Source organism: Loxodonta africana, chromosome 11 (assembly GCF_030014295.1).
Source record: "Loxodonta africana isolate mLoxAfr1 chromosome 11, mLoxAfr1.hap2, whole genome shotgun sequence".
Taxonomy (NCBI): domain Eukaryota; kingdom Metazoa; phylum Chordata; class Mammalia; order Proboscidea; family Elephantidae; genus Loxodonta; species Loxodonta africana.
This window is the reverse complement of record NC_087352.1, coordinates 44,627,425-44,651,860: the sequence shown is the minus strand read 5'-3', so window position 1 is coordinate 44,651,860 and position 24,436 is coordinate 44,627,425.

Genomic DNA, 24,436 nt, shown 5'->3' with positions numbered 1-24,436 from the left:
AAAGAGCTTCTAATCAGTCTTTTAGAGGAGCTCCCAGCATAAAGGAGCCCTAAGAAAACAACTGCAAAGGGAAACCAGAGAAAATGGAACTAATGCAAGGAACAGAGAAAACTAAAAAAATGACAGCAAATAACATCCCCCGAGGCAGGAAAACATTGCAGTTTAAAACAAGGATAAATTTCTTAAATTCTATGAAGAAGTAACAATTAAAAAAAAAAAAAACAATTAGAGATTAAGAATAAAATCTGGGATTTTAAAACAAATATGAGAGCCCAAATAAAAATATTCAACACAGGGTTTAGTATATAAAGTTGGATAAACTAACACAAATGATAAAAGCTAGAAAATATTAGAGAAAAGATAAGAGACACAGAAGGTTATTCCTGGAGGTCCAACATTTGACTAATAGGAGTTTCAGAATGAGAGAATACAGAATATGGGTTGGGGGGGAGGGGGAAATTTTTTTTGCTAAGTATTTTCTAGAACTCAGACACAAGTCTCCAGCTTGAAACAGCTGATCAAGGAACGAGGACAACAAGGAGAAAAGATCTGTACCAAGGCACATGGGTGAGAGCGGCAAAGATAAGGGAACATTCCTAAAAGCTTTCTAGGGAGAAAAAAAAGAGTTTGGCATCAGACTTCTCAACGCTGGATATAGAAGATAGGGGAGCAATGCCTTCAAATTCCTGAGAAAAATGAATTCAATCTAGAATTTTGCATTCTGCTTAACTCATTCAAATGTGAAGCAAAATAGATTTTCAGACATTCTCGGACTCAGAGCTTCTACCTTTTATTTATTCTGGCATAGGAAGTAAATGGAGTTTGTGCTTTGGAAAGATGAAGGAGTAAATCAAGAAATAAGAAAGAGGATCCGGGAAAGAGTGGATGCAACCTAGGAAAAAGGTGAAGCAAAGTTTGAGAAAGGCAGAGGAGCAGCAGGCTGACCTGGGGTGGGAGGACAGAGGGTTCAGGGAGAGAGGGTTCTGTGAAAAAGGGGGACACCTTTCAGTGTCTGAGATGGTAGGTCGCTAGGGCAAGATTAAAAATAGATGGGTGGCAGAGCCAATGAAGTGTTTAGAACAAAATCATATTCACAAATTCATATTAATGTAACTTCATTTAAAAGAGTGATCCATCACAACAGAAAATAGATATTATCTAAAACTAATAAATCAAGTACTAGCAATATAAGCATATTATATAGAAATGGGAAGGTAATTGCCAGAAGCAACAGCTAAAAGAGTTCAAAGTGGTTGCCTCCGGGCCCTAGAACTGGAGTGTGGAGAAGGGAGCGTGAGGAGGGGTAAAGAGATGGCCGTGATTTATCACCAGCCTTTGGGCATAATTTGGTTTTCAACTCTGTGCATACATTACTTTGGTTAAAAAATTAAAACTAAAGGAAAGCAATCACAATGAGGTTAGTGCCATGGGAGTGGTGAGGAAGAAGTTCCGAGTCCTTTGTGGAGTGTTGGAGGGGGAACGTTTCTAGAAGAGGCATAATTATGACCGCATATTTGATCTTGCCTTTGTTTCACTCTCTCATTCACTCCTCTACCATGTGCTAGACACCGTTCTAAGTGCAGAGGCCCTCCCAGTGAAGAGAGCTGGGTGATCTGTGCCGTTTTCTGCAGCTGCCTGTGAGCAAGCTCATGTGTTCTTCTCTGGTCTACCCACACAGCATTTCAATAATGCTGACCTGGAGAAGTCGTGGTGGCACAATGGTTAAAGCGCTCAGCTGCTAACCAAAAGCTCTGTGGGAGAAAGATGTGGCAGTCTGCTTCCATAGAGATCACAGCCTTGGAAGCCCTATGGGGCAGTTCTACTCTGTTCTGTAGGGTCACTATGAGTCAGAATTGACTGAACAGCAATGGTTTTTTTTTTTAACAGGTACTGACCTGACCAATTAATCCTGGATAGACCGTGAATGAATAAACGATGAAACCAGGAGAATCCATAGCTATGTGAATAGGCGAGTGGCCAAGAGATAAAGAGAATTTTCCGAATTAGAAATATAGAGAAATTTCTTCTCTCATCAAATGGTAACGAGTTTAGAGAAAATTTAGAAATTCAACACCCCAGACAAAAATTTCGTGGATCTTTCTAACTCAGTAACTGTACGGCTCTGGCTATCACTTCATTTTTCAATATTATAAAAGTCTTATCCATAAAATGGGAATGATGATAGTATCTCATAGTTCGTTATAAGAACCATTTCAGATAGTGCTTTGTAAACTGTAAAGCCTTCTGAAAGCACTCATTATTGTTACAGTTATAAGTAGACTGCCTATCGTAGGCTGGTGGGAGCTGAGAACCTTGGAGTTCGTGTAGTCAGTCCATTCTCTCACTTGAGAGAAGAGGAAACTGAGAACCAGAGCAGGGAGGTGGGTTATCCAGGACCACACAGCCAGGCCGTGGCCACACAGCCAGGCTGTGGCCACGTTGAGGCTGAGACTCATGTTTCCTGTGTTCAGTGCTCATTCCTGTAAGACGACACCTCAACCCAGTTTGTCCCCTATGGGACTTATGCTAAAGAAGGAGAAATTAACTAAAATAACATTCTCTCCTTAAAGCTTGCAAACCATTTTTCTTTTTACTGTAAAAGAGATGACAACAGTGGGTTGAATCTTCTCCTGTCTTATTTCAAGTGACATGGAGATCCTTTATTTCTCGAGTGGCAGAGCTTAATGAATTAATACAGTGTGAGAAGCCTGCTGCTCTCGTGCCAGGAGACTATACACTTGTGTGTATAAGGACTGTAAGGAGCCCTAGTGGTGCAATGTTTAAGTGCTTAGTGACTAATGGAAAGGTGGGCAGTCCAAACCCACCAGCTGCTACACAGGAGAAAAGACCTAGTGATCTGCTTTGGTAAAGGAAACCCTTTGGGGCAGTTCTATTCTATTACATGGGGTTGCTGTGAGTTGGAATTGACTCCACAGGGCCCAACAACAATATGGACTTTACTGTGTTCGAGAAGGAGTATATGATTGTCCTGGGCTCTTGAAAGAACCCATAAATCATTGCTGTCGAGTCAATTCTGACTCAGAGAAACTCTATAGGACAGAGTAGAACTGCCCTTTTTGGTTAGCAGCTGTAGCACTTAACCACTATGCCACCAGGTTTCCACAGTGGATATAAAAAGAAGCCCAGTGTCATAACCATGGTGCCTACTATGCACAAAGGTTTCACAGTAGCTGAACAGAGAAAAGCTGGAAAAAAAAAAAAAAAAAAGTTGCCATGGAGGCAATTCTGACTCACAGCGACTCCCTGTGTTACAGAGTAGAAGTGTTCAATATGGTTTTCTTAGTTGTAATCTTTACGGAAGCAGACTGCTAGGCCTTTCTTCCTCTGTGCCTCTGAGTAGGTTCAAACCGCCAACCTTTAGATGAGTAACCTAGTTGAACAAAGAAAAAGGGAAGGATATATTGAGTCATTATATGACTCTCAGGAATATAGGTAGGTTAACATCAAAATAAACCAATAAAACCAGCTGCCACAATCGTCAGTGTGATAGTCACATGGAAAGCAGCAATTGGCTTTCAGCAAACAATGTCAACTGTCATGTTAAATATAATTTTAATTTTGTTGTCTTCATGGTTTTGTTTGCTTTTGATTTGTAAATCTGGCTTTTAAAAAAAATCAATGTATAAGGGCTATGAATATGTCGTTCTTGTCCTTAGGTGCTGTCGAGTCCATTCTGACTCACAGCGGTCCTATGTACAACGGAATGAAACACTGTGTGGTCCTGCACGATCCTCACAGTCGTTGCTGTGCTTGAGCTTATTTTTGCACCCACTGTGTCAATCCATCTCGTTGAGGATCTTACTCTTTCTCCATGTCCTTCTCTAGGGACTGGTCCCTGCTAATAACATGTCCAAAGAACGTGAGACAAAGTCTCACCATCCTCGCTTCCAAGGAGCACTCGGCTGTACTTCTTCCAAAACAGATTTGTTTGTTCTTTTGGCAGTCCCTGGTGTATTCGATACTCTTCATCAACACCATAATTCAAAGACATCAATTCTTCAATCTTCTTTATTCATTGTCCAGCCTTCACAAGCAACTGAGGCATTGAAAATACCATGGCTTGGGTCAGGTACATCTTAGTCCCCGAAGTGACATCTTTGAGTTTTAACACTTTAAAGAGGTCTTTTGCAGCAAGTTTTGCCCAATGCAATACATCGTTTGATTTCTTGATTGCTGCTTCCATGGGTGTTCATTGTGGGTCCAAGAAAAAGGAAATCCTTGACAACTTCAATATTTTCTCCATTTATCATGATGTTGCTTATTGGTCCAGTTTTGAGGATTTTTGTTTTCTTTATAAAATATACTGAAGTGTAATTCATACTGAAGGCTGTAGTCTTTGATCTTCATCAGTAAGTGCTTCAAGTCCTCTTTGCTTTCAGCGAGCAAGGTTGTATTGATGAGTCCTCCTCCAATCCTGATGCTGAGTTCTCCTTCATATAGTCCAGCTTGTTGGGTTATTTGCTTAGCATACAGATTGAATAAATATGGTGAAAAGATACAACCCTGATGCACACCTTTTCTGATTTTAAATCACACAGTAGCCCCTTGTTCTGTTGGAATGATTGGTCTATGTATAGGTTCTTCATGAGCACAAGTAAGGGTTCTGGAATTCTATCCTTCACAATGTTTTTCAAGATCTGTTATGATCCTCACAGTCAAATGCCTTTGCATAGTCAATAAAACACAGGTAAACATCTTTCTGGTATTCTCTGCTTTCAGCCAAGATCCATCTGACATCAGCAGTGATATCCCTTCTTCCACGTCCTCTCCTGAATCTGGCTTGAATTTCTGGCAGTGCCTTGTCAATGTACTGCTGGAACTATTTTTGAATTATCTTCAGCAAAATTTTACTTCTGTGTGATATTAATGATATTGTTCAATAATTTCTGCATTTTGTTGGATTGTCTTTCTTTGGAATGGGCACAAATATGGATCTCTTCCAGTCCATTGGCCAGGTAGCTGTCTTCCAAATTTCCTGGCACAGATGAGTGAGTGCTTCCAGTGTTGCAATCATTTGTTGAAACATCTTAATTGGTATTCCATCAATTCCTGGCACCTTGTTTTTCTCCAGTGCCTTCAGTGCAGCTTGGACTTCTTCCTTCAACATCATCATATGCTACCTCCTGAAATGGTTGAACATCAACCAATTCTTTTTTGTACAGTGACTGTGTGTATTCCTTCCATCTTCTTTTGATGTTTCCTGCATCATTCAGTATTTTGCCCATAGGATACTTCAGCATTGCAACTCAAGGCTTGAATTGTTTCTTCAGTTCTTTTAGCTTAAGAAATGCCAAATGTATTCTTCTGTTTGAGTTTTCTAACTTCAGGTCTTTGCACATTTCATTATAATACTTTGCTTTGTCTTCTTGAGCCCCCCTTTTTAATCTTCTGTTCAGCTTTTTTACTTTGTCATTTCTTCCATTCACTTTAGCTGATCTACATTGAAGAGCAAGTTTCAGATTCTCTTCTGACATCCATTTTGGTCTTCTCTTTATTTCCTGTGTTTTTAATGACCTTTTGCTTTCTTCACGTATGATGTCTTTGATGTCATTCCACAGCTTGTTTGGTCTTTGGTCATTAATGTTTAATGCATCAAATCTATTCTTGAGATGGTCTCTAAATTCAGGTAGGATATACTCAAGGTCCTATTTTGGCTCTCATGGACTTGTTTTAATTTTCTTCAGCTTTGGCTTGAACTTGCATTTGAGTAGTTGATGGTCTGTCCCATAGTTGACCCTTGGCTTTGCTCTCACTGATGATATTGAGCTTTTCCGTCGTATTTTTCCATAAATGTAGTCAATTTGATTGCTGCGTATTCCATCTGATGAGGTCCACATGTATAGCTGCCGTTTAGGTTGGTGAAAAAGGTATAAGTTGTTGGTCTTGCAAAATTCTATCATGCAATCTCCAGCATCATTTCTATCACTAAGGCCATATTTTCCAGCTACCAATCATTTTCTTTCCAGCTTTCAAATTCCAGTCACCAGTAATTATCAATGCATCTTGATTGCGTGTTTGATCAATTTCAAACTGCAGAAGTTGGTATAAATCTTCAGTTTCTTCATCTTTGATATCAGTGGCTGGTGCATAAATTTGAACAACTGGTCTTCCTTTTGGGCGTATGGATATTATCCTATCATTGACAGTGTTGTGCTTTAGGATAGATCTTGAAATGTTCTTTTTGACAATGAATGTGATGTCATTCCTCTTTAATATGTCATTCTTGGCATAGTAAACCATGCGATTGCCCCATTCAAAATGGCCAACGCCAGTCCATTTCAGTTCACTAATGCCTAGAATATTGATCTTTATGTGTCCTGTTTCATTTTTTGACAGCTTCCAATTTTCCTAGACTCATGGTTCATACATTCCGTGTTCCCATTATTAATGGATGTTTGCAGCTGTTTCTTCTCATTTTGAGTCATTCCACATCAGCAGACAATGGTCTGGAAAGCTTAAGTCCATCCACCTTATTAAGGTTGACCCTATTTGAAGAGGCAGCTCTCCTCCAGTTGTATTTTGAGTGCCTTCCAACCTGAGGGGCTCATCTTCCAGCGCTATATAAGACAATGTTCCACTGCTATTCATAAAGTTTTCACTGGCCAATTTTTTTTAGAAATAGATCATCAGGTTCTTCTTCCTAGTCTGTCTTAGTCTGTAAGCTCCACTGAAACCTGTCCACCATGGATAGCCCTGCTGGTATCTGAAATACTGGTGGCACAGCTTCCAGCATCACAGCAACACACAAGCCACCACAGACCGACAAACTGACAGACAGGTGGTGGCTCTGAGTATAAAGGGTTAAATATGGAGTTTTGTATTTGTAAGTAACATTGAAGGGGCCCCCGTGGTACAGTGGTTAAGCACTCAGCTTCTAACCCAAAGGTTAGTGGTTTGAACTGACCAGCTTCTCCACAGAAGAAAGTCTGATTCCATAGAGATTTACAGGCTTGGAAACCCTATGAGTACAGTTCTGATCTGTCCTATAGGGTCGCTATGAGTTGGATTCGACTTGACAGAAACGGGTATAGGTTAAGTAACATTGAAGGATTCCTGTGGCACATCTATTAAAGCTGCTGCTAACCGAAAGTTTGCAGTTCAAACCCGCCCAGTGGCTCTTGGGAGAGAGACCTGGCAATCTGCTTCTATAAAGATTACAGCCTAGAAAACCCTATGGAAGCAGTTCTACTCTGTCATATGGGGTTGCTATGAGTCAGAATAGCAACAGCAACAACAACAAATAATATTCACTCACTGTTCAGTTTTTTTAATTTTATTTAGTTACCTTGAGTCAATTCTGACTCATGGTGACCCCGTGTGTGTCAGAGTAGAGCGGTGCTCCATGGGGTTTAAAAAGATAACTTAACTCAACAGTGGGGTCTACAAGATATTTTCCATTTAAAGGGGTCTTTGTGTTGCCCAAGTTAGAAACACAGAGGTAGCAGGAAAAGGGGCATTTAGCCACATGTGGCCTGGGGGCAGGTGGCTTGTTAACAGAAGCACAGTTTTTCCCTCCCCAGGAGGGGAGGGAAAAACTGCCTCGTCTTATATCTAAAAACCTGAGTCTCCTGAAGCAGTGAATTTCAAAATGTTCTCTTGTAGCTCGCATGGTAATTAAATAAGACAAAATTAGGCACCCCCCTTTGCACGTTTTTTAGGTTGATATCTAAAATTTTTCATCGTAAGTTAAAATAGTCACAACAGATTAATCTCCAGGATGTTATAAATATTGGTATTTTAAAAGCAAACTGTTATAGAATTCTTTTAAGTATAAATAATGAAGTCTAAACACCATAAGATGTGAAAACCACGATCATTCATTTAAAAAAGATGTGAATCAATTTTTTCTTTAACTCTTGGACCTTTCGTATCATTCCTTTTTCTTCTTAGTAAATTGTGAGATCCTCATTTTCATAGTGCTTGACTTTATGTTAGTTGAGTTGTTACGTTTTTCTTGGTTTTTATCTTGAGTTATAGAGTTGTTATACCTTTTTGTGGTTACCTTATTATTTACCCCTATTTTTCTAAGTAAAAACCTAACTTGTATTGTTCTATATCGCCTTGTATCACTCTCCATATGGCAGCTCAATGTCTCCTGTATTTAGTCCCTCTTTTTGGTTATTGTGATCTTTTACCTATTGACTTCCATGATTCCCTGTTATGTGTAATTTTTTTTTTTTAATTAATCTTAATTTGTTTGTTTTTGTGATTTCCCTATTTGAGTTGATATCAGGACGTTCTGTTTTGTGACCTTGTGTTGTGCTGATATCTGATATTATTGGTTCTCTGACCAAACAATATCCTTTAGTATTTCTTGTAGCTTTGGTTTGGTTTTTGCAAATTCTCTAAACTTGTGTTTATCTGTAAATATCTTAATTTCTCCTTCATATTTCAGAGAGAGTTTTGCTGGATATATGATCCTTGGCTGGCAGTTTTTCTCCTTCAGGGTTCTGTGTATGTCGTCCCATTCCCTTCTTGCCTGCATGGTTTCTGCTGAGTAGTCAGAACATATTCTTATTGATTCTCCCTTGAAGGAAACCTTTCTTTTCTCCCTGGCTGCTTTTAAAATTTTCTGTTTATCTTTGGTTTTGCTGAGTTTGATGATAATATGTCTTGGTGTTTTTCTTTTTGGATCAATCTTAAATGGGGTTCGATGAGCATCTTGGATAGATATCCTTTCGTCTTTCATGATGTCAGGGAAGTTTTCTGTCAGGAGTTCTTCAACTATTTTCTCTGTGTTTTCTGTCCCCCATCCCTGTTCTGGGACTCCAATCACCCGCAGGTTATCCTTCTTGATAGAGTCCCACATAATTCTTAGGGTTTCTTCATTTTTTTTAATTCTTTTATCAGATTTTTTTTCAGCTATGTTGGTGTCGATTCCCTGGTCCTCCAGATGTCCCAGTCTGCATTCTAATTGCTCGAGTCTGCTCCTCTGACTTCCTAGTGCGTTGTCTAATTCTGTTATTTTATTGTTAATCTTTTGGATTTCTACATGTTGTCTCTCTATGGATTCTTGCAACTTATTAATTTTTCCACTATGTTCTTGAATAATCTTTTTGAGTTCTTCAACAGTTGTTTCATTGTGTTCCTTGGCTTTTTCTGCAGTTATCCTAATTTCATTTGTGATATCATTAAGCATTCTGTAAATTAGTTTTTTATATTCTGTATCTGATAATTCCAAGATTGTATCTTCATTTGGAAAAGGTTTTGATTCTTTTGTTTGGGGGGTTGGAGAAGCTGTCATGGTCTGCTTCTTTAAGTGGTTTGATATGGAGTGTTGTCTCCGAGCCATCACTGGGAAACTAGTTTTTCCAGAAAATCCGCTAAAAAAAAAATGCAGTCAGATCCCTATCAGAGTTCTCCCTCTGGCTCAGGCTATTCAGATGTTAATGAAGCCGCCTGGGGAGGGTGGGGGAGGGAACAGAGAGATAAGAGAGTAGCACCTCAGAATATAGCCAGAGTTGCTTGTCTTGCTTGGAATGACTATTATATCTGAGATTCCCGCGGGCGCGTCGCCTATGTGTGCTGGCTGTGCGGAGATTGCCCCCGGGGGGTCTGGCCCGCTGGAGTCACAGTCAGATCCTCCGCTTCCAGCCCCATGCCCAGCGTCAAGGCTCCCCCACTGGGACGGTGCACTCTCGACTCCAAAATCAGTCGCTGCCTCCCAGGGACTTCTCGTCCCTCCAGCCGTGTGTCCGTGCCGCCCCCCGAGAACCAGTTGGGCCTCCTCCCGGGGTTAGTTCAGATGGGTGGAGCAGCTCCCCGTGCTTGTGCCGTGACTGAGTGTCCCGGCTGGGACGTTGTTCTCCCCGCTCCAATACCAGTCGCTGCCTCCCGGGGACTTCTCCTACCGGCTGCGTCCCACGCCGCCCGCGCGACCCAGCTGGTCCCCTTCCCGGGGTTAGTTCAGGGGGGTGGAGCAACTCTCCGTGTTTATGGCGTACCTGCATCCAGTCCAAATCCCTGCGGGACGGTTCCCCGGCTCGGATGCTGCTCTTTCTGCTCCAAGACCAGTCACTACCTCCCGGGGACTTCTCCTACCGGCTGCGTCCCACGCCGCCCGTGGAACCGGCTGGTCCCCCTCCCGGGGTTAGTTCAGGAGGGTGGAGCAGGTCTCTGTGCTTGTGCCGTACCTGACTGGTACGCTGGCTCCAGGCTCTGGAAACAATCGCTGCTTCCCCGTATTAGTTTGTTCTCCGTCTCTAAACCTGTGTTTGTTGTTCAGGGTTCGTAAATTGTTATGTATGTGATCGATTCACTTGTTTTTCCGTGTCTTTGTTGTAAGAGGGATCCGAGGTAACGTCTGCCTAGTCCGCCATCTTGGCTCCGCCCCCTCCTTTTTCTTCTTGAACCCATATTTCCACTCTACTTCTCCCACAGAATTTTATCCTGATGTAATCTTTGCATGCTTGAAGGTATGAATTGATCATGTTTCTCTGAGACAGAAATACGCATATAGGTTGGAATTTTAAATTGTTTAAATTTCCATTGACCATAAGGTACTAGGTGATAATTTTAAATATATTGAGTTATCACTATAATTATTATTAGTTCACAATTGATCAAGGCAAAATAAATGTATTTTAAATATGATTATTGCAAGGAGCCCTGTGCCACAGTGGTTAAGTGCATGGCTGCTAACCCAGAGGCTGGCAGTTTGAACCCACCAGCGACTCCACAGGAGAAAGATGTGGCGGTCTGTTTGTAAAGATTTACAGCATCGGAAACCCTATGGGACAGTTCTACTCTGTCTTACAGGGTCACTATGAGATGGAATTGACTCAGCAGCAACAGAATATATGACTACTGTATTTTACGAAAATAACACGCACTTTCTAAATTTGTTTGCCAACCACTCTCTCCCCCCACAAAGCATTTTCATAAACCTGCTATACTAAATATTTTTTACAGCAACATGTTGAAAAAAAAAGTTGGCATAGTGGCACTTACAAAAATACCTCACAGGTGCAGGGAGCAGTTGGCAAACAAACAGAAGGCACGCATTATTTTTGTAAAAACACAGCATTATATATAAAAGCAAAACGTTACTTGAATTGCCTCTGTGAAGGAAAGAATTAATTTGTGCATGAATATTACTTACCGGTAGAATATAAGACAGGGTTCAGCTTTAATTCTGTTCCTAGCTTTCATGTTTACATATGTAAGTTCTAAAAATCTCTGTTCCCTTATGTAAATGGTAGGAGTTTTGTTACAACGTCACTCAATTCTTTGAACACCTTCCAAGGGATATTCCCCCAAATCATATAATAATCCATTATCAAAAACTATTTTTAGTAATCTATCAGCTGAAGGCTCAATTAGTTCTCTCAATTTTTATTAAAAGCAAAGAAGGGGGACATCTGAATTGCAACAAGATTTGTTATTTAGTCATTAGAGTCATTTAGCTTCTCAATTTTTGAAAAATATACTTAGCAAGTGACAATTAATTATTCCCATTACTCTTACTTGGACAAGCATTTTTTTTTTTTTAATACTACCAGAAAGGGTCAGGAAAATCAAAACACTGTTTATTTTATCATGCCTTTGCCAATTTTTTAGAGTAATTTTTATTGTGCTGGAAGTGAAAGTTTAAAATCAAGTCAGTCTGTCACATATAAGCTTATATACACCTTACTCCATACTCCCACTTACTCTCCCTCTAATGAGTCAGCCCGCTCCCTCCTTCCAGTCTCTCCTTTTGTGACAATTTTGCCAGTTTCTAACCCTCTCTACCCTCCTATCTCCCCTCCAGACAGGAGATGCCAACATAGTCTCAAGTGTCCACCTGATACAAGTAGCTCACTCTTCATCAGCATCTCTCTCCAACCCATTGTCTAGTCCCTTCCATGTCTGATGAGTTGTCTTCGGGAATAGTTCCTGTCCTGGGCCAACAGAAGGTTTGGGGACCATGACCGCCGGGATTCTTGTAGCCTCAGTCAGACCATTAAGTCTGGTCTTTTTATGAGAATTTGATGTCTGCATCCCACTGATCTCCTGCTCCCTCAGGGGTTCTCTGTTGTGCTCCCTGTCAGGGCAGTCATCAGTTGTGGCTGGGCACGCCTTTGCCAAGTTTTGATGAACTGCTTTTGCCTTATCAAGGGCTTTAAATTAATTTTATTCAAGACATTGGACCTACTAACGTAGCACACTTAATGTATGGAAAATGTCTCTCACATAAATGAATTAGCAAAGTCAGTCTTCATTATCCAACCAGTCAGCCAAATTAGACTTCGGCTTTCTTTGAGAAAAAAAATCAGCCTTCATTAAGTGTGAATACGTGTCTCCAAAATAACATCTCCATCAAAGAAGCTTTGCCCCATGGCCTGGGCTTCTCCCTCGTGCTCTTCTTGCTGCGTCTTCAGGGGCCAAGCACTCTTTGTCAAGAGTTGAGGGGTAAAGGTGCTTAAATGAAAATAGTCCTCACTCCATCTCTGAAGCTGTGCTTCTCCTGAGCAGAAACTTGTGCAGACATTGGAGAACACGAAGCACTACCTCAAGTTTATGATGCCATGATTAAACACCCATGTGTCAAACTGCTTTGTCTGGTACTCCACTCCAGGTCTTTACATTCAGGGGCACCAATGTGCTTTCCTCCTGTAGGGAAGGAGAAGGGCAGCTATGATGGGGAGGTTGGCAAAGGGAGCCTACTCCATCCTCAGGCAGAGTAGTATCATGCAAGATTTCCAAGGAAATTGGGGGCCTGGAAGTTTGTTTTCATTACCCCTAGCCTGTGTACCTCTTTAGGGAAGTTTTGGGGCCTCTGTGGTGGTGTGGCACTCCCATTTAAAGTCTCCTGCCTTGGAGTGTGGGTGAGCTTTTCCAGTGGGGGCCACTGAAATGTTTATTGTCCTGCTATGGACTCCCTCAGTTCCCACAGCTGAGGAATTCAGCAGATCCCAAGGATGAGTGGTTCCAGAGAGTTCCTAATGGTCTCCAGAAGCTTACTAGAGCAGCCCTTCTATCCAACCCATAGGGCTTATGGTTGAGGCTAAGAAGTTTCTCCCTATCCCACCTGCACCGTCTCCAATGACATGCCCAGGGTCGGGAACAGTCAGGTGCACGGTGCCTTAGAAGATGAGATTTAGAATGCATTAAACAAACAAAAGGCCAAATCCATTGCCATCACATCAACTCCGACTCATAGCAACCCTATAGGACAGAGTAGAACTGTACCATAGGGTTTCCAAAGAACACCCGGTGGATTTGAGCCACCAACCTTTTGGTTAGCAGCCATAGCTTTTAACATTGAGGGATGCAAATTCAGGCCAAGAGGATACAAAATACAGTTCTGGTTCTAGAGACAATGAGTCTCCTGAAATAACATTGCTTTTTTAGTTCAGCCTAAAAAGTACCTCAAAATAATTATCAGTCAAGGTTCTACTCCAAATTGTGGAGGAAGGCGCTTTGCTAGGTTTACAAGTCAGTGGTTTTGTAGCTAGGCAGGAAAATACCATGATCAAGAAAAGCAAATCGGAGTTAGTTTATAAAGAAAATGTTCTACATTCTACTTTGGTGAGTATTGTCTGGGGTCTTAAAAGCCTGTGAGCAACCATCTAAGATACTCCACTGGTCTTACCCCTTCAAGAGCAAGGAAGAATGAAGAAAACTAAAGATACAAGGGAAAGTTTAGTCCAAAGGACTAATGGACCACAACTACCACGGCTTCCACTAGTCTAAGCCCAGTACAACTGATGGTGCCCAGCTACCACCACTGACTCTTCTGACAGGGATCACAATAGAGGGTTCCAGACAGAGCTGGGGAAAAATGTAGAACAAAATTCTAATTCACACACACACGCACACAAAAGACTAGACTTACTGGCCTGACAGACTGGAGACACCCTGAGAGTATGGCCCCCAGACACCCTTTTAGCTCAGTAATGAAGTCACTCCTGAGGTTCACCCCACATCCAAAGATTAGATAGGCCCATAAAACAAAACGAGACTAAAGGGGCACACCAGCCCAGGGGCAGGGACTAGAAGGCAGAAGGGGACAGGAAAGCTGGTAATAGGGAATCCAAGGTTGAGAAGAGAGAGTGTTAACATGTCTTGGGGTTGTTAAACAATGTCATAAAACAATATGTATACTATTTAATGAGAAGCTAGTTTGTTTTGTAAACCTTCATCTAAAGTACAATAAAAAAAAAAAAGAAAAGCAAACCCTAATAAAAAACAAGCTGGCAGGCATCATACACATACTATACCCCTCCCACTTTCAATAGTCTTTAAAACAGAAACAGAGGGGGATAGGGGACTCAATGCTTAGGACACACTGAGCTTCTGTCGAGGATAATGGATAATGGTGATGGCTGCACAACATGATGGATACAACTAATATCACTAAATTGCACAGTGAAGAATGTTGAGATAGCAAATGTTTTGTTACGAACATATTTACCACAATTAAAAAAAGAACAAAACAAAGAAGCATGGGACACATGAGACACACACCTCGCCTGGAGCAAAGCTTAGGGGACTTTTCCAAGAAGGTTTATTTCAGAGGGAGTGGGAAGCCTGACCAATCGCTACAGGCATCCAGGAGCCCAAGAGCGTAGGCAGATGGTAATCCTGAGTATTGTCTTGGAGGATGGGCTTGTGAGAATCTGTAGGAGGGCAAAGAAAAGAATGTGCTTGTCAAGTTTAGGTGTTTCAGTGGCTCTGAAATAGGTGGAAATTATAGCTCAAGTCCTTTCACCACGGGAACATCTGGAATATAAGTACTGCTGTGCACACTAAGAGGACTATTTATAGCTTTCTACGAATGTTAGGAAAGGCAATTATGTAAAGTACTACTGTATTATTAAGTATTTGAAAAATACCAGGCTTGCAATAACTGTTTGCAAAGACCTAGAAGCAATTCAGACATCCTCAGAGCTGTCGACTCCAAGTCTGTAAGTACTGGTTTATTTCCCCGATGCAACAATACCAACCAAATTGAGGCAAAGTCTCTGAAGACACCCACAAAGTGATGTCAGCAGGCATGTCTATCCTGCTGAAGTCCTATCGGTGCTGATTATGCAGCTCACTCCAAGCCAGATGGAAGGGCAAGCCTGAGGGGTTCTGGGATTATTTGGGAAATTCCCCAGCATGGAACTGTGGCTGCTGAGACTAAGGCGAAGGGGCTAGGAACTCCCACGTAGAACCTCAGCCACAGCGAGTTTACTTTTGATGTGACAGGTTGATGCTAATGACACCTGAGGGTTGTTGGCCACTTCCTGACTCTTACGTCCTGTACCTCTTAAACACTGGCTGTGTTTCAATTATGGGAGGTTCTCATCTCGGGCTTTGAAACCTGCTTTTGTGGTTGTTATAGCCCCCAAGCCTGGGACAGCAATGTTAAAGACATTGACACGATAAACCACCAGGGTTCAGCTCTTCTATTGTGTCAGTGGTTTTCTGACAAACTGTTATTGTAGCATCTTCTCACGTCTCCCAAGAATTGGTGGGAGGGAGGTCAGATGAGTGATGAGATGCCTGGGTTCCACTGCAGTCAACACAGAATGGCTCTTTGCCTTCATTAAGCAGTTGGGGACCCAGGGTTTCTGTGGTTTAATGGGCGCTTTCCTGTCTGTATCTCTGTGTATGAGGGTCCCGTTGTTAGTTGCCTTTGAGTTAATTCTGACTTGTGGCAACCCCATGTGTGCAGAGCACAGCTACACCATAGGGTTTTCAAGACTGTAACCTTTCAGAAGCGTATTGCCGGGCCTGTCTTCCAAGGTACCTGTGGGTAAGCTCGAATCACTAACCTTTTAGCTAATAAAACCAAAAAACCAAACCAAACCCAGTGCCGTCGAGTTGATTCCGACTCACAGCGACCCTATAGGATAGAGTAGAACTGCCCCATGGAGTTTCCAAGGAGCACCTGGCAGATTCAAACTGCCGACCCTTGGGCTAGCAGCCGTGTCACTTAACCACTACGCTGCCAGGGTTTCAGAGTTGAATATTAACCATCTGTGCCATCCAGGGACTTCTAACAATGTCCTAGAGCTGGCACAACAAATTATTATAAAAGTGGGTGGCTTAAAACAACAGAAATTTATTTTCTCACAGTTCTGGAGGCTGAAAGTCTGAGCTTAGGGTGTCAGCAAGACCATGTTCCCTCTGAAGTTTCTAGAGGAAGATCCTTCCTTGTCTCATACAGTATCTGGTAGCCCCAGGTGCTCCTTAGCTTGTGACAGCATCACTCAAATCTCTCCCTCCATCTCCATATGGCTGTCTTCCCTCTGAGCCTGTGTCTCTGTATCTCTTCTCCTCCTCTTAAAAGGACACTGTCATTTTGACAAGGGCCCACCCTAGTCCATTATGACCACAGGTTAATTCAGCTAATTACATTTTCAAAGACCCTATTTATTTCCAAAGAAGGTCACATTCACAGGTACCAGGCGTTAGGACTTCAACAAATGTTTTTTGGGGGGTACAATTCAACCCATCTATTTCATCTGGAAATTTTTCAGGGAGATGAATGGTAAGCATACAATTATTTCATGCTATAATGTTATATGATCTAAAAACACGAAAACAGTGAGATCTGTTTTTTGTTTTTGCTTTTTAGTAACAATGTAATGAAGGAGCCCTGGTGGTACAAACAGTTACGCACTCAGCTCTTAATTAACCAAAAGTTTGGTGGTTCGAATCTACTCAGCAGCTCCGTGGAAGAAAGACCTGCTGATCTCCTTCCGTTGATCTCCTTCCGTTAAGATTACAGCCTAGGAAACCAGGTGATTCTTAGCATCCAGAAGGTTGAAAAACACAGATCTGGACGTTTTCAGAACCAGTTGATCTTTTTTAAACTTTAGAACTACAGGGCAGTTCTACTCTGTCACATAGGGTTGCTGTAAGTCGGAATCAACTCAATGGCACCTAAGAACAACAACATGATTGTAAATTACATTTAGTTTCTCCTAAATTAAAATATGGTTATTATGAGTTGGGATTGACTTGAGAACAATGGGTTTGGTTTGGTTTTTAATGTATATATATGCATGTGTGTGTGTGTGTTGTTGTTGTTAGGTGCCGTCAAGTCAGTTCTGACTCATCACGGCCCTATAGGACAGAGTAGAACTGCCCCATAGGGTTTCCAAGGAGCGTCTTTTGGTAAGCAGCTGTAGCTCTTAACCATTGAGCCACGAGTGCTCCATATATATATGTTTGTGTATATATGTGTGTGTGTATCCATGTGTATGTGTGTGCTTTGCTTTTCTATAAATCTGAAGTTTCATTTTTAAGGGAGTATTGGGAGGTAGCCTGTTGTTAGGTGCTGTCGAGTCGCTTCCAATTCATAGCAACCCTATGTACAATAGTATGAAACAACGCCCAGTCCTGTGACATCCTCACAATCATTGCTATGTTTGAGCTGATTGTTGCAGCCACTGTGTCAATCCATCTTGCTGAGGGTCTTCCTCTTTTTCACTGATCTTCTACTTTGCCAAGTATAACGTCCTTCTCCAGAGACTGGTCCCTTCTGATAACAAGTCCAAAATACGTAAGACAAAGTCTCCCAGTCCCCACTTCTAAGGAGCATTCTGGCTGTTACTTCCTCCAAGACAGATTTGTTGATTCTTCTGGCAGTCTATGTTATATTCAATATTCTTTGCCAGCACCACAATTCAAAGGCATCAATTTCTCTTCAGTCTTCCTTATTTATTGTCCAGCTTTCCCATGTACATGAGGTGATTAAATATACTATGGCTTGGGTGAGGTGCGCTTTAGTCCTCAAAATGATATCTTTGCTTTTTAACACTTTAAAGAGGTCTTTTGCAGCAGATTTGCTCAATGCAATATGTCATTTGATATCTTAACTGCTGCTTCCATGGGCATTGATGGTGGATCCAAGTAAAATAAAATTCTTGACAATTTCAATATTCTCTCTCTTTATCATGATGTTGCTTATTGGCCCAGTTGTAAGGATTTTTGTTTTCTTTATGTTGAGGTGTAATCCACACTGAAGACTACGATCTTTGATCTTTGTCAGTAAGCGCCTCAAGTCCCCTTCGCTTTCAGCAAGGAAGATCGTGTCATCTTCATATCCAAGGCTGTTAATGAGTCTTCCTCCAATTCTGATGCCTTGTTCTTGTTTATATAGTCTGATTTCTTGAATTATTTGCTCAGCATACAGATGGAATAAATATAATGGAAGGGTACAACCTCGACTCATACGTTTTTCTGATTTTAAACCAATCATTATCCCCTTCTTTTGAATGACTGCCTCTTGGTCTATGTTCAGGTTCCTAATGAGCACCATTAAGTGTTCTGGAATTCTCATTATTCACAATGTTATCCATAATCTGTTATGATCCTCACAGTTGAATGCCTTAGCTTAGTCAGTAAAACAGAGGTAAACATCTTTCTAGTATTCTCTACTTTCAGCCAAGATCCATCTGACTTCGGCAATGTCCCTTGATCCATGTCCTCTTCTGAATCCAGCCTGAATTTCTGGCAGTTCCCTATCGATGTATTGCAGCAAACTTTTTAGAATATCTTCAGCAAAATTTTACTTGTGTGTGGTACTAATGATATTGTTTGGTGATTTCCACATTCTGTTGGATCACCTTTCTGTGGAACGGGCACAAATATAGATCTCTTCCAGTCAGTTGACCAGGAGCTATCTTCCCAATTTCTTGGCACAGACTAGTGGGGGTTTCCACTGTTGCAATTGTTTGTTGAAACATCTCAATTTGTATTCCGTCAACTCCCGGAGTCTTGTTTTTCTCCAATGCCTTCAGTGCAGCTTGGACTCCTTCCTTCCATACCATTGGTTCTTGATCATATGCTACCTCCTGATATGGTTGAACATCGACAAATTCCTTTTGGTACTGTAACTCTGTGTATTCTTTCCATCTTCTTTTGATGCATCCTGCATCGTTCAATATTTTGCCCATAAAATCCTTCAAAATTGCAACTCAAGGCTTGAATTTTTCATCAGTTCTTTCAGCTTGAGAAATACTGAGTGCGTTCTTCCCTTTTTGTTTTCTAACTCCAGATCTTTGCACATCTTATTATTAAGCTTTACTTTGTCTTCTCAAGACACCTTTTGAGTTCTTCTGTTCAGCTCTTTTACTCCATCATTCTTCCTTTTTCTTTAGCTACTCTATGTTCAAGAGCAAGTTTCAGTGTCTCTTCTGACATCCATTATGGTCTTTTCTTTCTTTCCTGTCTTTTTAAAGACCTTTTGCTTTCTTCATGTATGATGTCCTTCTGCAAGTTATCTGGTATTTAGTCATTAGTGTTCAATGTGTCAAATCTCATCTTGAGATGGTCTCTAAATTCTGGTGGGATATACTTAGGGCTGTACTTTGGCTCTCATGGACTTGTTTTAATTTTCTTCAGGTTCAACTTGAACTGAAATATGTTTGGCAATTGGCGCCTTGCCTTTTTTTGACAGATGATATTGAGCTTCTCCATCATCTCTTTTCACAGCTGTAATTGATTTGATTCCTGTGTATTCCATCCAGTGAGGTCCATGTGTATAGTCACTGCTCTTGTTGGTAAAAAAGATACTCACAATGAAGAAGTTGTTGGTCTTGCAAAATTCTATCATGCAATCTCCAGCATTTTTCCTATCACCAACACCATATTTTCAACCTACTGATTCTTCTTCTTTGCTTCCAACTTCACATTCCAATCACCAGTAATTATGAATGCATCTCGATTGCATGTTTGATCAATTTCAGACTGCAGAAGTTGGTAAGAATCTTCAATTTCATCTTTGGCATTAGTGGTTGGTGCATAAATTTGAATAGTAGTTGTATTATGTGGTCTTCCTTGTAGTCGTATGGATATCATCCTATCACTGACAGTGTTGTACTTGAAATGTTCTTTTTGGCAATGAATGTGATGCCATTCCTCTTCAATTTCTCATTCCTGGCATAGTAGACCATATGATTGTCTGATTCAAAATGGCCAAAACCAGCCCATTTCAGCTCACTAATGCCAAGGATATCAATCTTTATGTGTTCCATTTAATTTTTTATTATTTCCAATTTTCCTAGATTTGTACTTCATGCATTCCACATTCCAACTATTAATGGATGTTTGCAGCTGTTTCTTCTCATTTTGAGTCATGGTGCATCAGCAAATGAAGGTTCCAAAAACTCAACTCCATCCATTTCGTTAAGGTTGACTCTACTTTGAGAAGGCAGCTCTTCCCGAGTTGTATTTTGAGTGCCTTCCAACCTGAGGGGCTCACCTTCCAGCACTATATCAGGCAATGTTCTGCAGCTGTTCGTAAGTGTTCCACCAGCCAATTTTTTTTTTTTTTAGAGGTAGGTGGCCACGTCCTTCTTCCTAGTCTGTCTTAGTCTGGAAGGTCCACTGAAACCAGTCCACCAAGGATGACCCTGCTAGTATTTGAAATACTGGTGGCATAGCTTCCAGCATCACAGCAACACACATGCCACCATGGTACAACACACTGACAGATGAGTGGTGGGGGAAGCGACCTAGTGGAGTGGAAAGAGCCTTGAACAGAGCTCTCAGCACTCTTGGGTTCCACTTTGTGCTTTGACACTCATTAGCTGTGAGACTTTTTGCAAATTTCTTGGCTTCTCTAGGTTTTAATTTCATCTGTAAAATAAGTGACACCAATTATCTGGAATTCCCCATATCACTTCTACATTTGAGTCAAAGACTGGTGAGAGAATCATGTAGTAAGCTCAGCCATGCAACTTCCCTCCCAAGGAATGCTTCCACCTTCAATATGCAGAAAGAAAAGAGAAAGGCAGGAAGGGTGTGAATCAGGATGGACACAAATACAGTCATCAAGGTATTGCTTAAAATAGGAAGAAATGGGAAACTCTGACATGGCTAAATAAATGATGGACCACCCATAAGATGGAATAGTATATAACCATAAAGTGGTGTCATAAAACACATTTTGATTATATGGGAAAAGTTTATAATATATTGTTAAGTAAAAAAGCAGGCTATAAGTAACAGATACAGCATATTCTCATTTTAGAAAAATAAAATGCGTTTTTTTTTTAAGATGAAGAAAATACAATAAAATATTGTCAGCAATATTTCTGGATTATGAGTTACTTTAAAAATTTTCTTTGTATTTGTGTTTTTCATATTACCATATTTATATTTTTTATGTGGAGTCCTGGTGGTACAGTGGTTAAGCGCTCATCTGCTAACCAAAATGTCAGCAGTTCAAACCCACCAGCCACTCTACAGAAGAATAATGTGCAAGTCTGCTTCCGTAAAGATTTACAGCCTTGGAAACCCTATGAGGCAGTTCTACTCTGTTCTGTAGGGTTGCTAGGAGTCAGGATCAAGTTGATGGCAATGGGCTTGGTTTTGGTTTTATTTTCCATATTTCTTGCCATAAATATGTGTGACTTCTAAAATCAGAAAAACATCACTTTAAAGAAAAAATAGAGAAAGTGGGAACAAAGGATTGCTGGAAATCATACTACCTAGTCTGAGCACTGGAAACCCTGGTTGCATAGTGGTTAAATGTTTGGCTGCTAATCAAAATGTCAGTGGTTCGAATCCACCAGGTGCTCCTTGGAAACCCCATGGAGCAGTCCTACTCTGTCCTATAGGGTCACTATGAGTCAGAATCAACTGGGCAGAAAGAGGTTTGTTTTTTTTTTTCAGTCTGGGGATCACAGAGGAGGCTCTCACCCTCCTGACATCTTGGGCTTTGGGCATTAGGGTAAGTCCCACCACCTAGATGAGCTCCCCAAATGGCCCTGATGAGACTCCTCATCTAGAACACTTGCTAAAAGTGCACATCCCCATTAAACAAACAAAAAACCATTGCCATTGAGTCAACTCCAACTCATAGTGACCCTACTGAACAGAGTAGAACTGCCAATAAGGCTTCTCAAAGCTGTAATCTTTACAGAAGCAGACTGCTACATCTTTATCCTGTGGTGAGTTTGAACCACTGACATTTCGGTTAGTAGCTGAGGCTTTTAACCACTGTACCACCAGAGCTCCTTGACATAGTCCAGGAGAATCAAAGCCTGCAGGGGATTGGCCCTGGCCATGGAATCTGTATCTGTAACTAATACCAGGTGATTCTTAGCATCCAGGAGACTGAGAAATACAGAGCTGGGCATTTTTCAGAACAAACTGATCTTTTTTAAAGTGAAAGTTATGATAGTGTTCAGTTTTCTTTACTTCTTATTTTATATATAAAACACACGCATTGGCTTAAACCGAAAAATATCCCCTGAAGTCTTAAAACCAAACAATAATTTAGCTTAACTGGTAAAAGAAAGTCTTCCTTAAGCACTATGCTCTTTTAAGAGAGAGCTATCTATATGGGATCAAATTGACAACAGCAACTCAAAAGGTTAGACAGGAAGTTTGGGGGGCAGTTAGTTTATGTTAATGGGAGAAGAACAACTCAGAAAAGGAGGGTAAGAATGGCTGCACAACTCAAAGAACATAATCAATGTCACTGAAGTGTACAAGTAGAAACTGTTGAATTGGCATATGTTCTGCTGTGCATATTTTCAACAACGACAACAAAATAAATTTTAAAAATTAAAATAAAACACATACATTGGGTATCTCGCATTTCCCTTTTCATAATTTGTTTTAAAATTATGATTTTCTTCTAAGGAATTACCAAATCATTACATATCTTAAAGACATTGTACTTATAACTGGCAAAGTTTTAAAACTTTCCAAAACTTTGCCCTGGAATTCCTGGTCATTTGATGTTTTGTTAAATTCCCAATTCTGTTGTCTTTGACTAAGAATAAAGGATGTAATAATAATTAAAAAAAAAAAATTCCTGGTCACAGAGCCTCTATTTTTTATAAAGAAGATTCCCATTTAAATTTCTGTGGTTATCAACTGACAAAGGCTAAGGAGGAAGCATAATAATAACTAGCAATTTGCTTAGTGCTTCCTAGAGGTACAAGGCATCATGATAAGTCTGTTACACATATTTTCTCATTTCATGAGGGAGGAACTAATATTATACCCATTTTATACATGAGGAAACTGATGTCAGTAAGCAGTGGAGCTGAAACTCAAAAGAGCGTAACTTGAGGCCCTTTATGAGCAGTCTGGGACCAGTGGGTTCACGGTCCCCAAAGATAAGGCATATCATAGTAGAGCGAGAGGCTAAGGGAACACGTTCAGGGGTCACTTGCGAACAGCCCTCGATAGATGCAAGGGTTCTATGTTTAGGTTTGAATACCTTGTTGCCAAGGATGATGATTAGATTTTCCATCTGGCAGTATCCATAAGTTATGTGTCTTCCCCCCTCCCCCACATACACACACATACACCAACAAACCTGGAAGTGTAAACACCTATGACCTCCCTATTACCTCCCTTTGGCTGTGTCTGTTTTCTTGCATCTCCTCTCATCTTGGTGGCTGTGTGGCTGATACCTCTCCTGTTTTCTGGTTCATCTATCAGGAGAGCATTCTCGAGGAGCGGGCATCTTTTCCTTACCTAGGCCTCTCACCTTCTTCATGGGACCCTAACAGAGTCAGCAGGAGGAGAAGAGCTCTGGGCAGGCCTTCTGTCAACAGCCTGGTCCCAGGTTTGAATGGCTTTTGAAAGGGGGCGGGATGGGCAGGATTTCCAGAATATTCCTAGGCTGAGGGAGTATTTCGGAAAATTTACAAATCAAAGCACATGGGTTTGTCATCATTTACTGGAACTTTTGCTCCTTCTTAAATATCTCCACTGTAATGAAGCCCAAAGTTCTAAAAAAAACTCAGATTTATTCACAGCTCTTACTGACTCCTCTACTATTGCGTAAAGAAACATATCTTCTTATTAGGTGTCTTCGAGTTGATTTTGACTTATAATGACCCCATAGCACTGCCCCATAGTGTTCCCAAGGCTGTAAATCTTTATGGAAGCAGACTGCCACATCTTTCTCCTGTGGAGTGGCTGGTGGTTTCGAACTGCTGACCTTTTGGTTAGCAGCCGAGAGCTTACCTGTTGTGTCACCGGGCCTATTAAATAAGAACATAAATCCTGACCTCACGGGGAATGTAAGTGTGCAGTCCTGAGAAGTCCTCTTTTCTTAACCTTCCCCCTTTGAATTACATAATGAGAAACTGCTAGAAAACAAGAAATTAGATTCAAAAGTAAAACACTCGAGCTGTGAGAAGAGAAAAACGAGGCCTAGGAGAAAGATTTTCTAAATCCAGCTGACTTAATAATGAAACAGAAATGTAGGTGTAGAAGAAAGATTACGAAGCTATAACGAAATTGGTTGTTAGTGTGGCAAGGAAACCACTGGCTACCAATGCAGAGGACGGCACCATTTTGTAGATGGAAACTAGAGACTAGAAACTCTGAGAATGTTCTTGGAGGTCGATAATAATGCGGCCTACTCAAGCGTGTGATTTAATTTCATCTTGAACCACCCCAATCCTCTCTTCAATATTGGGTTCCACTGAAAGGCATTGTTTGTGGAATTCTTGTCTTCGTC